The sequence below is a fragment of the Fukomys damarensis genome, unplaced genomic scaffold, assembly GCF_012274545.1.
Source record: "Fukomys damarensis isolate Sample0158 unplaced genomic scaffold, DMR_v1.0_HiC HiC_scaffold_17, whole genome shotgun sequence".
Classification (NCBI taxonomy): Eukaryota; Metazoa; Chordata; class Mammalia; order Rodentia; family Bathyergidae; genus Fukomys; species Fukomys damarensis.
Window position 1 is genome coordinate 34693591 of NW_022900929.1, and position 14901 is coordinate 34708491.

General features: G+C 41.8%; 2 pseudogenes; both read left to right on the plus strand.

Moving 5' to 3' along the window:
- Positions 1-4126: 4126 nt before the first annotated feature.
- On the plus strand, positions 4127-6053 carry LOC104862822 (annotated as a pseudogene).
- A 4395-nt stretch (positions 6054-10448) lies between these two features.
- On the plus strand, positions 10449-13071 carry LOC104862821 (annotated as a pseudogene).
- Positions 13072-14901: the final 1830 nt, after the last annotated feature.

The following is a 14901-nucleotide window of genomic DNA, read 5'->3' on the forward strand; positions in this document are numbered from 1 at the left end:
AATAGTTTCCCTGGTGTGAATATTCTGCAACAATGCATAAGATTCTAATAAGATTACTGACATTTAGAAATGGGAGGAAAGGAGCTAAAGGTGTAGGGAAGGTGTGATACGTAGGGGAAGAACAAAAAGGGAAAAGAAAAAAATGTGAGAGAATGAAAAGATGAAAATAAAGTATTTGTAGGGGGAGAGGGGAGGAGGGGGTGAAGGGAGGGCAGAGGTAAGGGGAAAAAAATGAGAATCAAGACTTGCCATGTAAAGGTACATGATCCCAACAATGAATGTAACTGTACTGTATCCCTAAATGTACCAATAAACTCAAAAAAAAAAAATTAGCTAAATTAAAATACCTTTAAATGAAGAGATGGGGATTTGAGGGAAATAGGCCACTCTGTCCCCTCACAGCTTCATTCTTGTTTTTTTCCTGTACCAGGAATCTTCTTTCATTCTTAACCAAATACACAGACTTTGATTTGGCCAGTGGCCAGCAGGTTAAAAAAGACCTTATGTCTAAGAGGCCAGTGATTGTTTCTTAAAAATTATGTTATGAGCAAATTTTTGTGCATTAATTTGTCTCTTTCCTCATCTACTTAATAATTATTGTCTTAGCATTCACTGTGGTGATAGAGTAAACTGAGACCAAAATATTAAGCCCTAAAACCAGAGTTTAGTAACTAATTTTTTTAGTACTGACTACAGGAAAGTGCATACATTTGGTGCAATTACAGTCAGGCATGGATGATTAAGCTTCTCCTAATGTGCGTGTTCTAAGAAATATCTAAATTGGATTGTTTTATAAAATATTTCTTTGGATACTGTTTGTTTCAGTTGATTATTTTAAAATATATTGGCTTAGGGGGCCGGGGATTTAGCTCAGCAGTTCGGTGGCCTGCCTTGCAAGGGCAAGGACCCAAGTTCAATCCCCGGTACCAAAAAAATAAAATATATTGGCTTAAATTTGTACTGTTGGGTTTTGCTCCAGACATCTTATTTCCTAATTTTTTTAAAAAAGTGGAGTAAGGAATGATACTACACACAGGTGGATACAGCATATTGAGAATCTAAAGAAAGGAGATAACAATTTCAAGGTCAGCGTGGGCAATATTGCAGGACTTTATATTGTTAGGCAACAAGCATAAAATCAGAAATATATTTGAAGTGATGCCCTGAAAATCAAGTAGTAAATAATTTATCTTCACTGAGATAGAAGTAGAAATACTTAAATCAATAATACATAGGACAATTTCTTCCTATTTCACAATATCGATTATACATTTATATAAGGTGGGAAGCAGAACCACTGAGCTAAATCCCTAGCCTCTATTATACATTGTGGTCCTGATTTACACATTCAGTTTCTCACATAAATTAATTTTTAAAATACATAGAGATATCATTGTAATTCCAAATTTTAACAAACTATGGAAAAGTATAGATGATTCATTCTAATTCAGTTAATAATATTCATACACTAGATATCAGATATATTTAGATAATTCAAAAAATAGAGTAAATGTAGTAAACAAACAGACAAGTCTTACAAAACTTCTTAGAACATACAAAATCTCTCTTTTTGTGGGGGAGAGGGTACCAGGAATTAAACTCAGGGCCTCTTGTGTTTCTCAGGCAGGTGCTGTGCCACTGAGCTACAACACTGCCCCTGAAATCTCTTTTGTTTACAAGGTGTAAATATTGCCTTAAGTGTAATAAAGAAAAATTAGAAAATGTGGAGAATGAGTAGCTTTACAAAACTCATTTACTTTCATTTCTCAGTGCAAGGTCAGGAAGGAATCCAGGACCTCAGTATCGCTAAGTCTGTGCTCTACCACTGAGCTACATTCAGTATATCCCTGTGTTGTTTTGTTTTTGGTACTGGGGATTGAACTCAGGACTTAATGCTTGCAAAGCAGGCGTGGTGCCACTGAGCTAAATTTCCAGCTCAACTTCTATGTTTTTGATGCAAAATTCCTCCTTCAATAATCTCTCAATTCAAATACAAGTCACAAAATGGATTTGGAAATATTTAAACATAGGTGATAATTTAATTATATTGTCCAAGTTTGAAATAGAAACTTTCAGGTGAATGTAGAGAAATTTATACATAGTGAATTCAAGGACAGTCTGAATGACATAGTGAGATCCTGTCTCAAAAAAAAAGAAAACATCATATATACTGACCTAAACAGTTCATAAGAAAAATACAACTATGAATTAATAAAACAGAAATCAATCCACTGAAAAAGATAAACAAGATGGAAAGTAGTAACAAGGCAGGATAACACCAAAACTCACAATGAAAATGAGAAATATTCACAAAGACCATTGATATTTTAATTTCTCAGCCCCAGAGCCAGCCATCCCAACTTGGGCAGCCCCAGCCCCAGTGAACTTGGCTGCAGTGTAAACGTCCTTTGAAATACTGGTTTGGAAGCTGCAGTTGGAACAAGTGAGGCCAGGGAATGAGGAACTGCAAAGATTCTCATCAGTCAGTGTCTTTGGTCTCTTCAGCACAATGGCAGACAGCAGCCAGCTCAGCAACAGGAAGGTGCTCCAGACCAAAGAGGGTGGGGACAAATCTGGAGCAGGCAGGGGTACATTTTCAGGGTTGAGGGGCTGTGGCAGGAGAGCTGTTCCCAGTGCAGAGAATACAGACCTTTTTTTTTTTTTTGAGAAACACCATATTCATGTTTAATTATAAGACATGCAATATCCATATTCATACCCTTGGTGTGGGGCTATGCTTAGGTCCTGAGTCATGTCATTCGACCCTGGTTTTCAGGCTGGTCTATGTTTAGGGTCATACCGCAGTCCTGGAATTCCTCATTAGGCCCATACATCTGGGAATGCAGGTCTGATGTCAGAAATTTAAGAAGCCAGAAATTTAGATTTTGCATCTTACAGTTTTTCTTTTTCTTCAAACTCTAGACCTGGCTTGCAGCAAGCCTTAGAAAAGGGGTGTGTGTCACGAACATAGCACCTGTATCAATACATGTGGAATGTACACATATCCTTTATATGCATAGATATGTACATGTATCCAAGGCCTGAATTTTTTTTTTTTTTTTTTTTTTTTTTTTTTTTTTGGGTTTATTTATTTTTTTTTTTTTTTTTTTTTTTTTTTAGTAGTGGGTATTGAACTCAGGACCTTGCACTTGAGAGGCCCATGCAGTGCCACTGAGCTAAATCCCCGACCCATGGCTAAATTCTTGGTTTAACATACATGCCCATATTGAACATATTTGATATGAGGTGAATATGGTATGGGTTATTGGGTGTAGAATACTGGCATTCTACAGAGATCTTCCAAAGTTGGCTCCTTTTCCTTCAATGTGTTAAAATGGGCACAATAAACATTAATCCAAGTTAAGCCTCTGCTTCCAACCTGAATTAGTACAAAATTAAGGCATTACCTGTGAGAACTAAAATTGCATTTAACATTTTTATTTTAGACTGCAAAAACAAAAATGAGCAAACAACCAAAAAGTGTGAAATAGGCTCATCAAATGATCTAAAGTCATCCTTTCCAGGAAAGCAGAAAGTAGATCCTACAACAAAGAAGAGATGAAGTACACTAAAATAGTATCAATTTAACCTGTGAAAATTCTAGGTTTAATTCTGTGATAACCATAACCATGTAAGTTAGGCTTCCTCATAGTTAACTATCACCAAAAAATATAAAATTCCAGGCCGGGGATTTAGCTCACTAGTGCTGCTGCCTGCTTTGCAAGCGCAAGGACCCGAGTTCGAGTGCTGGTATTCAAAAAAAATGCCGTTGCTAATCTATTATCGGATTTGGTCCAACTTTGTTCATCTTCTTAAAACTATGACCTGGGGGGAGCCCCAGCCACCCGCTCTTGGGCAGAGCAGAAAACTGCACGGAATGTGCTCTCCTGAGAGGCCACCCTGTCCCCTGGTGTGGAGGGTGATGCGGCCCCCGCCCGGGAAGACCTCCCTGCTTTGGGCTGCCCGGATGGGCGGTGAACTGCTGAGAGATGCAGCTGCCTTCTCCAGGGGAAGTTGGGTTTCTTCAGCCCTGAGCTCTCGTTTGCTCACTTCATGGGAGTAAGATACAGATGGTAAGAGAGAGGGGCCCTGGGTCATAGCCCGAGTTCCCTTCTCTGCCCTGTACATGGCGATCCTCCTGCCTCCTGGCTCAGAATCGCTGCGCAGCCTGTTGTCTGCGCTCAGCACAGAACCTGCGCTGCAGTCCTCAGTCAGGGAGAGACTGGAAGCACAGCCTGTTTGTGCTTCTTCTTCTTCTTTTTTTTTTTTTTTGTGCTGGGACTCGAACGCAGGTCCCTGTACTTGCGAAGCGGGCACCAGAACCACTGAGTTAAATACCCGGCCCTCTGCTTCATTTTAAATGAGCAGATTTGATTCAATCCGAGTTAAATTCCTCCCTCAGGACAGCGCCTTGCAAGTGTGTCCTGAGAACACTGCCAGCAGTTGGCTTTCCTGCTGATCCACTCACCTCAGCAGGCCCCAGCTGGTGGGCTCAGCTCTCCTGTTTTTGCATCCAGAGAGTCAGAGAGGTAGAAGTGTTTATTCAGTATGCAGAGTGGCCTTGACAGCTAGGGGCTCCAGGGCTGGCTCTGTAGTGGTGGTGGGGTGTCCCTCCTGTGCAAGGAAGGAAGGGACACTGGCCCCGAGGACAAGCTCTGGTCCTGAGGGCCCTCTCTGGCAGTTAGTGATAGGACTAACTCAGCAGTCTGCCATTTTTAGTTATGTTCAGTCTTTGAAGCTGACAACCTTTAAAATGTGAATACCGTAAGAGTGTTTTCTTGGATTGTTGTTTTTAAAAGGGTTTTTGTGAAGCAACTGATTTCTCATAGCAAAAAAATTAAAAATAGAAACCTGCCTTTAGTCGGGGGGTATAGCTCAGTAGCAGTGTACCCAACCAGCAAGCACAAGGTCCTGAGTTTCATCTCAGGTACTAAAAAAAAAAGAAAGAAACATTCCTTTAAAAAAGATGTCAGGTAGGGCTGGGGATGTAGCTCAGTGACACCATGCCTGCCTTGCAAGCACAAGGTCCTGAGTGTGATCCCCAGTACCAAAAAAAAAAAAAACAAAACAGTCAGGTAGAAGAGCGTGGTGCAGCATGACAGGCCCTCAGTAGTTGAGAGGACCAGACAAACTGCATCCTGAGTGGTGATTTACTGGGCTAGGCTGCCGCTCAGTTCTAGAGCACTTGCTTGGCCCTGGTGTGGCTGTGGGTCCTTCCCCAGTACTGCTCAAGCTGGACAGCTGCCAAGCAAAAGGCCTTCTGGTCTGGGGAGTCTGAGCCCCTGGCCCAGGGCCTTGAGAAGGAGCTAATGAGGTAGTGGAGGGGCTCTGCAATTTGTTCCTTGATGTGTGGTGTACGAGGCCCTGTATGACATCTACTTCTGCACCCTGAACCACCCCCACCAACAGAGACCTCAAGCACCTGGTGTTGGCCACCACAAGAGGGGTGACCACCTGCCTGCACTCCCCAGACCAGCTGAACACGGATCTGCACAAGCTGGCCATGAACATGGTGCCCTTCCCTGCTGCACTTCATGCTGGGCTTAGTGCCCCTCACCAGCCTGGCAGCCAGCAGTACCCCGCCCTGACCGTGCCCGAGCTCACCCAGCAGATGTTCGACTCCAAAAACATGATGGCCGCAGAACATGACAACCCTTGCCACAGCTGCTACCTGACGGTGGCTGGCATCTTCCAGGGCCGCATGTCCATGAAGGAGTTGGACGAGCAGATGCTCAACATGCAAAACAAGAATAGCGGCTACTTCGTGGAGTGGATCCCCAACAACGTGAAGGTGGCCACGTGTGACATCCCCTCCCCAAGGCCTGAAGATGTCAGCCCCCTTCATTGGCAACAACGCAGCCATCTAGGAGCTGTTCAAGCGTCTTTCAGAGCAGTTCACAGCCATGTGCAGGAAGGCCTTGTGCTAGAACATGGATGAGGGTGTAGAAGAGATGTAGTTCACCAAGGCCAAGAGCAACATGAATGACCTGGTGTCCAGCACCACAGACGATGAACAGGGGGAGTTTGAGGAGGAAGGTGAAGATGAGGCTTAAAACTTTTCACATAAACCGTGCATCCTTAGTGAACCTCTCTTATCCTCCAGTATTATCTATTTGTGTACTGTGGTGCTCAGTTTTGCCTCTGTCAGAATTTTACTGTTGCTGGGCATGGTGGCACATGCCTGTAATCTCAGCACTCGGGAGGCTGAGGCAGGAGGATTGCTGTAAGTTCAAGACCAGGTCAGTCTCAACTACATAGTGAGACCCTGTCTCAAATCTGTGTAAAAAAAAAAAAAAAAAGAAAGAAAGAAAGAAAGAAAGAAAGAAAGAAAGAAAGAAAGAAAGAAAGAAAGAAAGAAAGAAAGAATATGGACTTCTATACAAAAGCATGTATGCAAAACCTTGTGGTTATTTCTTTCCTTTCAAAAAATTTTTATTCTTAATTAAATGTATAAGATTTCATATTTTAATCTTAATAGCAATATAGGATTTGTTTTAGTGATTTTAATAGCATTCCTGATCATTCAATAAAGAGATGAAAGTGAAAAGTCTTCATATTTTATAAACTTTTCATTTTTAGATCATTAGAAAGAATAAAGAAATGAAATATAATGCTTTTTAAACAGCATCTGGATAGTATCTTTTTTTTTTTTTTTTTGTACTGGGGACCCAACTCAGAACCTTATGCTTACAAGGCAGGCACAGTGCCACTGAGCTAAATTCTGGATAAGCCCTGGATAGTATCTTTTTTGTGACATGGTATTTTCACTTTTCTTTATAAAAAATATAGACATACATTTCTTCAAATTTTTACAGATCAAACGGAAAGCATAAGTAATACTAAGGTAAATTCAGCTTTTCATCAACATAAAAATGGCTGAGATAGGTTCTGAGCATGGCCCTTTTGAGAAGACAATGTTTACAGCAACTGTTGGTTTTCGTTGAGTCAAATAACTGGAGAGACGTTGGGTGGCCACTCCCCATGAAGACTGATTACAGGAAAAGAAGGCAAAAACCAAGGTGGGAAAAGGGAGTAAGAGCAGCTGAGGGAGGAAAAGAAGCTTGTACTGAACCTTGGGATCAGTATCATAAAGGGTTCAGAAAATGAATGTGGGAAGGAATTGTTTATTAGTTAAAGTGTGACTAAGGCAAGCTAATTACTAACACAAGTACAGCCAGGGCTTCATAAGCACAAAGTGAAGCAGGGAGCTTTGTGAATGAATCTGGTAAACTGCAACGCCAGCCAAGCTGGATGTGGGTGATCGGTACAGACCTGAGCAGAATCTTGAAGAGTCCAGGTATCAACTACAAACAGTGTTTAACAAGCAAAGAACCCAGCACAGCTCCAGGAAGTGCCACTGTCCAGAGGTTGAAGTTTGGGGGTAGACTAGGGAAAAACTTTTTTCACACAGGAGGTGATGTTGATAGCCTGGAACTGGGGGACATGGTTGATAAGCAGGATACTCACTTAGGGGCGTATCTTCTTCCTCCCAGCCAATTCACGGACCTCCTGTTGCATGCATGTCCCTAGTTATGTTGGACTTCAGTTTTGATTGCAGCAATGTGTGTTCTACAACACCAATTCTTTTTTTGTTTGTTTTTTTTTGAGACAGGGTCTCACTATGTAGTTGAGACTGACCTGGAACTCAATATGTAGCCCAGGCTGGTCTTGAACTCACAGTGGTCCTCCTGCCTCAGACTCCAAGTGCTGGGATTATAGGCATGTGCCACCATATCCGGCCTACAACACCAATTCTAAAGTCCATCTGAACAGTTTCTTGCTTTAGTTTTGTTAAGCTTTGTTTAATCTTCACCCAAAGAGCACCATCGGTCCTGCTGCTGCCTTTTTCTTCCATTTCTTGTTTTACCTTTTCTAATTCTTCTGTAACCTCAGCCAGGAGTCTGGTCAAGTATGACATTTTACTAAAGTATGACATGTATAGGGAAAGTTTGGACACAAGTTTCTGGAGTTCGAGTTTCGGCCGGATGGAAATCTTAGATATGCCAACAATAGCAACTACCAAAAAAAATTTTTTTTATTTATTATGGGGGCTGAGATAAGATTTATTGATGAGCTTATTGCGGGGAGAGGTGGCACAGTGGAAATCTTCAAGAGTGCAAGCCAGCCACTTGTCCTGTGGTTCAGGAAGTATTTCACCCTGTGGTCATCAGAAATGAGGCACTTCCCAGCCACCATGTCTTCAAATTCATCCCCACTTCTTGGAGATGTGGATCTTTCGGCAGTCAGGGAACTTGAACTTGGCCCTGTGTAAGGCCTGAATCACGTTTCTTGTTCTGCAGCATGGTATGGATGGACACTATCACCTGTCCAATGCGAACTCTCACCACAGTGCCCTGGGGCTTCCCGAAGCCACCTCATGTGCCTCTCTCTATTTAAGATACTTTTTACTTTATCTCCTCAGTCCCCTGTCCAGAAATTTAAACAGAGATACTTTCTGGTAGAGAAGGTACGAGGTTTGGTTTATAAAACTCTTCTTTGTTTTCTCCTAGAGGTTGCTTGTGGCAAGTTTTTTTCTCCTTCAAACTCTGGGGCTGGAGATTTAGCTCAGTGGTGCAATGCCTGCCTCGCAAGCATAAGGTCCTGAGTTTGATCCCCAGTATGAAAAAAAAAAAAAAAAAAAAAAAAAAGTACAAACTTCAAATCCTGGCCCTATACATGGTCTACATGTTCTGGATGCTTTTGTAAACATTTTCCTATATGTTTATATTATAGTTCAGTAACTTGTAATTCAACTTGTCTTGATCTAGCATGTTGGCATAGGGCCAACATGTATACATATTTACATGGCAGCAACCTTCGTGTTCATTCTACATTTGGAAAAGGTTTACTTGCAAATGTCAGCATTGAACAGTCAATTCACCAGGGGCCAGATGCCGCTGTTGCCAGCCATATAAGAATTTGTATAGGGCCAGGGATTTAGCTCAGTGGTCCTGCTGTCTACCTCGCAAGTGCAAGGTCCTGAGTTTGATCCCCATACTCCCCCCGAAAAAAGAATTAATGCAAGAGTCAGGGAATAGCCTTAAGTCTTGGAGATAAAATCAACTTGTCTCAGAAGAAAACTAGTATGTAAGAATAAACAAAATGTCCTTGAAGCTTTACAGTTAAAACTTAGGTATGATGGGACTGAGGATTTAGCTCAGTGACATGCCTGCCTCGAAAGCACGAGGTCATGAGTTCGATTCTCTGTACCAAAAACAAAATAAGCCTGGGGATTTAGCTCAGTGGTTCCAGCACTGGGCTTGCAAGCACAAGGACCTGAGTTCAATCCCAGGTACAAAAAAAACACAGAAACTTAGGTATGGGCTTATTTGAACATCTTTTATATACTTAATGCTTTTTGTTTATATGGAATCTGAGTTCATGCTAAATGCATTCCACCCAATAATGTATAGTCTTTCCCTTAAATCAAGATTGAGTTTAAAATTACATGCACCAAGGCCATTTACTTTACTTTTCTTTTTTTTTGTAGCAGGGATGGAACTCAGGACCTTGTGCTTACAAGGCTGGTGAGGCACCACTGAGCTAAATCCCTGACCATTTTCACAGTAACAATAAACAGACTTATTCACAAATTTTTGTTATTTTATAAATAAAAATACTTATGTTAAAAAAAAAAAAGTAAAGCCAGGATTTAGCTTAGTGGTGCTGCTATCTGCCTCGTAAGTGCAAGGACCTGAGTTCAATCCCTGGTACCAAAAAAAAAAAAAATTAAAATGGCAGGTATCAAGGGCTTCCTTCCCCTTCCTTCCTGGCTAGGCAAGGCTCTACTACTCCAGCTCTCCACTGAGGCTCCACTGCTCAGACTCTCCATCTGGGAATCAAACTCAGGACCCTATGAGAGGGAGAGAGAATCAAACTCAGGACCTTGTACTTACCAGGCAGGTGCTGGCTACACTCAGCTGCATCCCAGGTCTCGTTCTCTCCAATGAGCTACATCCCCAGCCTGCCCCTCTCTCTCCCTTCCCCACTCCCCTCAGAATCACTTGAAGGGCTATGGTTTAAGCTCATGCCAGAGATTGGTATCAGTTGCAGGGCTTCTCTTGAGAACTTTCAGACAGCAGGATTTCAATAGCCAGACTTCATGATCTTTCCCATCTGCAGCCAATGCTTCACCTTCTGGGGGTGCAGTTTGATAAGAATATGGCCCAAAGCATCATCACAGAAAAGCATAGAGCAGCAATAAAACTCCTATATCATGTGTGCACGGCCCTTCAGAAAAAGAAGAAAAGTAGGCTGACCAGAGTATAAGTACCAATCACACAGCCTCTGGCAAGCTTAAAATTTCAAAACACAAAAAGTGAGGCTTCCTAAGAGTCATGCTTCAACAGGAAACAACAAAATGAAATCATGGCAATATCCAAGCATCTATCATACAGATTTCTAAACCTGCCTCCAGTTGCATTCTGAAATCACTTGAGGCCCAAAAAATGATGATAAAGCAGCAGGAGGCACCGGATCTCACTGCTGATGAGATCGTGAAGTTTGAAGCATTAATAAAAAAGGATCTCCAGGCAAAAGAAAATGTATGCAAGACTGCTTTAGGCTGGGGATTTAGCTCAGTGATTCCACCTCCTGCCTCACAAGCACAAGGACCCAAATTTGATCCCCAGTACCAAAAAAAAAAAAAGACTGCTTTAGATACAGCAGACCATACAACTACCGACTTGTTAAACACTTACTCAGCTAATGACATTAAGAAAAAGAAATCCAGAAGCTCCTAGAAGAAGATGCTTTTCCAGGAGTGCAAAGGGAGAAAAGATGGTGGAGGTCGTTAATGGACCAGTTCATGCCCATGAAGCACAGGAGGAGGCTGACTGTGAGGAGCAGCTGATGCACCGGCTCATGCGACAGTCCCAACAGGAACGCAGGGTTACTGTGCAGCTCATGACGTGTGCATGAAAGGGAGGTTTTATGGCAAAACAGAATTTTCAGAGAAAAACATATGAGGAAAGATGACTTAAAGATTTCCAGGATGCTCTTGATCAAGAAATGGCTTTGGCAAAACAAGCCAAGATTGATTTTGAAGAATGCATCCTCAGAGAGAGAAGTTTATGAACAGATCGCGGTGGAAAGAGTTCAGGCTCATTATAGAAAGCATTATAAAATATGCAGAGAAAATTTAAATCAAATGCTTGATTTGTCCACTAAAATGGCAAGCTATGAAATGTTGACAAATAATCTGATTCCACTTAAAATGAGGTGTGATTTCTGGGCATGGTGGTGCATGCCTGTAATCCCAGCAATTGGGAGGCTGAGGCAGGAGGATCGTTGTGAGTTCGAGACCAGCCTGGGCTACATAGTGAGTTCCAGTTCAGTCTCAACTACGTAGTGGGACCCTGTCTCAAAAGACCAAACCAAAACAACCAAACAAACAAAAAGATGAGGTGTGATTGGAATTTTTTTTCATGGAAAGCTCATATATATTTTTTTAAATCTATTTTTTGGTACTAAGAATCAAACTCCGTTCCTTGAGCTTGTGAGGCATGTGGCAGCACCACTGAGTTAAATCCCTGGCCAGAAAGCCCATATATGAACAAACCTCTATTAAGCATACGCCTGCTAATTCCTCTGAAGAACAGCTTAGAGAACTGGATAAAAGAGACTTGCTAGATAGCAAAGATTATAAAGAATGTAAGAACATTGCTGGAGAGCAGGCTGTACCGGAAGAAATGATGGATAATTTACCACCCTCCAACAATTTCATACTGGGCCATGCGAGTCACAGACTCCTTGAAAAATCTCTTTCTCCTCCTCAAATTGAGCCTGGAGCCTGAACTGCCTTCATTTGCTATTGAAGGATGCTTACTGGGGAAAACATTTAGTGGGAAAACTATCACTTTAAAGACTCTAAAATAGAGTTTCCTATTCAGGTACTTTGTATGGGCGCTTTTGTCCAATAGCTATTCAAGCATTTTATGACAATGAAAAAGTCAGTGAGGACCTACCAATTCAGAAAGAAGGTGGAGAGGTTCCATCAGATCTGCAGGAGGACAGTAAAGAAAGCCAGGACTCACACAATGTATCTTCAAATGCTCTGGTTTCAGGAAAACCATTACCAGAAACAAAAGGTGAAACTACCTCTGGTACACATGCTAATAGAGCACCAAAAACTGAAGAAGTCAAACGAGTGATAGTGAACATTTCTCTAAACTCAGTGTTCATGCTCAGCTTGGTGAAAAATCACAACAGTTGCTAAAGAGGGCCAGGGATTTAGCTCAGTGGTTCTGCCACCTGCCTCGCAAGTGCAAATTCCTGAGTTAGATCCCCAGTACAAAAAAAAAGCAAAAAAATTTTTAAATAAAAGTAACAATTTCTGAAGAAAGGAAAGAGCATTCCAGACATGTTATTAGTTAACATCATAGTTAATGGTAAATGCTATTAATGAGATGCCTGTGAATCAAAGGTGGAACCTTGATGGTTTTCCAATGACATTAAACCAAGCACAGCTTCTAGAGAAAGCTCTCACCAGAGACAACAGAAACCTCATAGAAATAAAGGCAAAGAAAACACAAAAATCCACACTGGCTGTGGATCCTATGGCTTCAGAAGAAGGACCTCTTCCCTCCTCTGCATTTGATTTTGTCATATTACTAGATATTTCAGATATTGTCTCGCTGAGTCACAAGAATGATATCCTAGCCAAAGAATTTTCACACGAAATGGCTCATAAAGATATTGGTCAACTTCAGTCCTCAGTACTGAAAAAAAAAATTGGTCAGCAGGGCACTGCTGAAAACCAAAACAAACATGGGTACCAGAACTTAAAATATCACACACAAAAGAGAATTAACAGGGTTCTTGGACAACTGGCCTTTGTTGGAACAGTGGTGTTCAGAACCAGAAAATATTTTGATAAAAACCAATGCTGAAATAGATAAAGAAACTTTATTCTAGAAACTAAAAGAAATTTTTGAGATAGTGAAGAAAAAGAATAAAGAGTTTATAGGCAACTGTTGCTATGAACAGGAAAAGAAGGAAGGTTCCAGAGAACAAAATGTCCCCCTCAGCTTTTTGAATATTCCTGGAGTCCTGACCCATTGGTTCAGTTAGCCAGGAACAGTCAGTCCCACCTCACATAAGACTGCAATAAGGCATGTCTCTCAACAGCAGGGACTTATGGCCCTTCGTGACCACCAAAAGTGTTACTGGCCACGTAGCCTCACATGCTCAGGTTCATTTGCTTGCTGCAGACAAAATCAAGGTGAGCCAGAGATTTAGCTCAGTGGTTCTGCTGCCTGCCTTGCAGTACCAAAAAAATAAAGGTGATATAGGAGAAATATAACACTGACCTGTTAGATATCAAAAGTGCCTAGATCATGGTCTCACAACACTGAGGAATGAAGTTGCAAACCAATGGAGGAAGTTATGAAAATTTCAGCAGCCTACTTCATATTGATCCAACAGGAAAAGCAGTTATGTGACGAGAGTATATGGGAAGGAGAGACACATTTTTGTGAAGGGACTGGTTCAGATTCTCTGGTCTCCCCCAGGGCATGTGACGCTTATCTGAACTTACTGGATCAGGTGGTAGGTGGTAGAAATGAGAGTATAATCTCAAGTTGATGCATCCCTTAGGGAGACATGCAATCTTTTTTGGGATGGGGGTTACTGGAGAGTGAACTCATGAGCTTGCACTTGCCAGGCAGGCAATGGCACCACTGAGTTAAATCCCCAGCCCTCCAGCCACAGTCTTGATGTTTTTATTTTTTTTATGCTGACTTCTTTGAGGGCCCATTCCATCTCTGACTGTATATTAATTTTTATCTGAATGCTGCTTTTGTTGGGTTTTTTGTGGGGGTGGTGCCCGGGCTCAAATTTGGGTCCTTGTGTTTGCAAGGCAGGCGACAAACCACTGAGCCAAATCCCTGGCCCTCAGCTGTTTCTGATAAAGGGAAGCCATACCTTTGGTAAAAAGGAATTATTTAAAGCTAGCTCTGAGGAGATGGAATGGCCTATTGCCTCAGGTCAGTATCTCACCAGGTTCAGGTGTGTTGAGGTTATTTATAACAAGCCACAATTTGTGGTTTTGGTTTTTTGGTGGTTTTTTTTTGAGGGGGTACCGGGGATTGAACACAGGTCCTTGCGCCACCAAACCGCTGAGCTAAATCCCCAGCCCTACAAGCTATAATTTGGGAGAGAAGATAGTAAAACAGCAGTTTCTTACCATCCCTTTCCGGAAGGACACAGACCTCTTCCACCCTTGACTAAGTGAATGAAAGTGAGGTTGACCTCCTGATGGCATGATTTACATATTTTGTCCATTCCCTAGGTGGAGGAGCAGTGGGGGAGCCATTAATGCCCTAGGCCTGAGGAAGTGACTCCAAAAGAAAAAAAATTCTGACTTACAAAGTTCCTTTTTTTTTTCCTTTTTTGGGTACTAGGGATGATACTCTGGACCTTGTGCTTGAGAAGCAGGTGGTAGAACTACTGAGCTACATCCCTGGCCCTTAAAGTTCCATTTTGATTGCTGGTTACAGGTAGAAAGTCAGACATTCATGAGGCATTAATGGACAGTGGGGCTAAAACCAAATGGGAAGAGTGATATGGCAAGATTCTTGGACATAGGAGGACAACAGTTCTCAGAGCACTGTCTGTGAAATTCTCATAAAAACTCAAGCAGGTTGTTGATAGGATGGCCTGGATCTGATGCCAAGTTGGGAAAAGTGAGGAAGGACTAGTCACCATTAAGGATTTACTACTATGCATCTTCATGGTAGCCCACCCTGTGCTGCAGGGTGTATTTTTATTTTTTCCTCCCCTTTCCCTCCCTTTTTACTCAGCCCAAACTTACTCTGCAGAGCTTATTTCTCCCCTGTCATTCTCTATTTTTCCAACATTTAATAAATATGAAACTGCTACTGCTAAAAAAAAAAAAAAAAA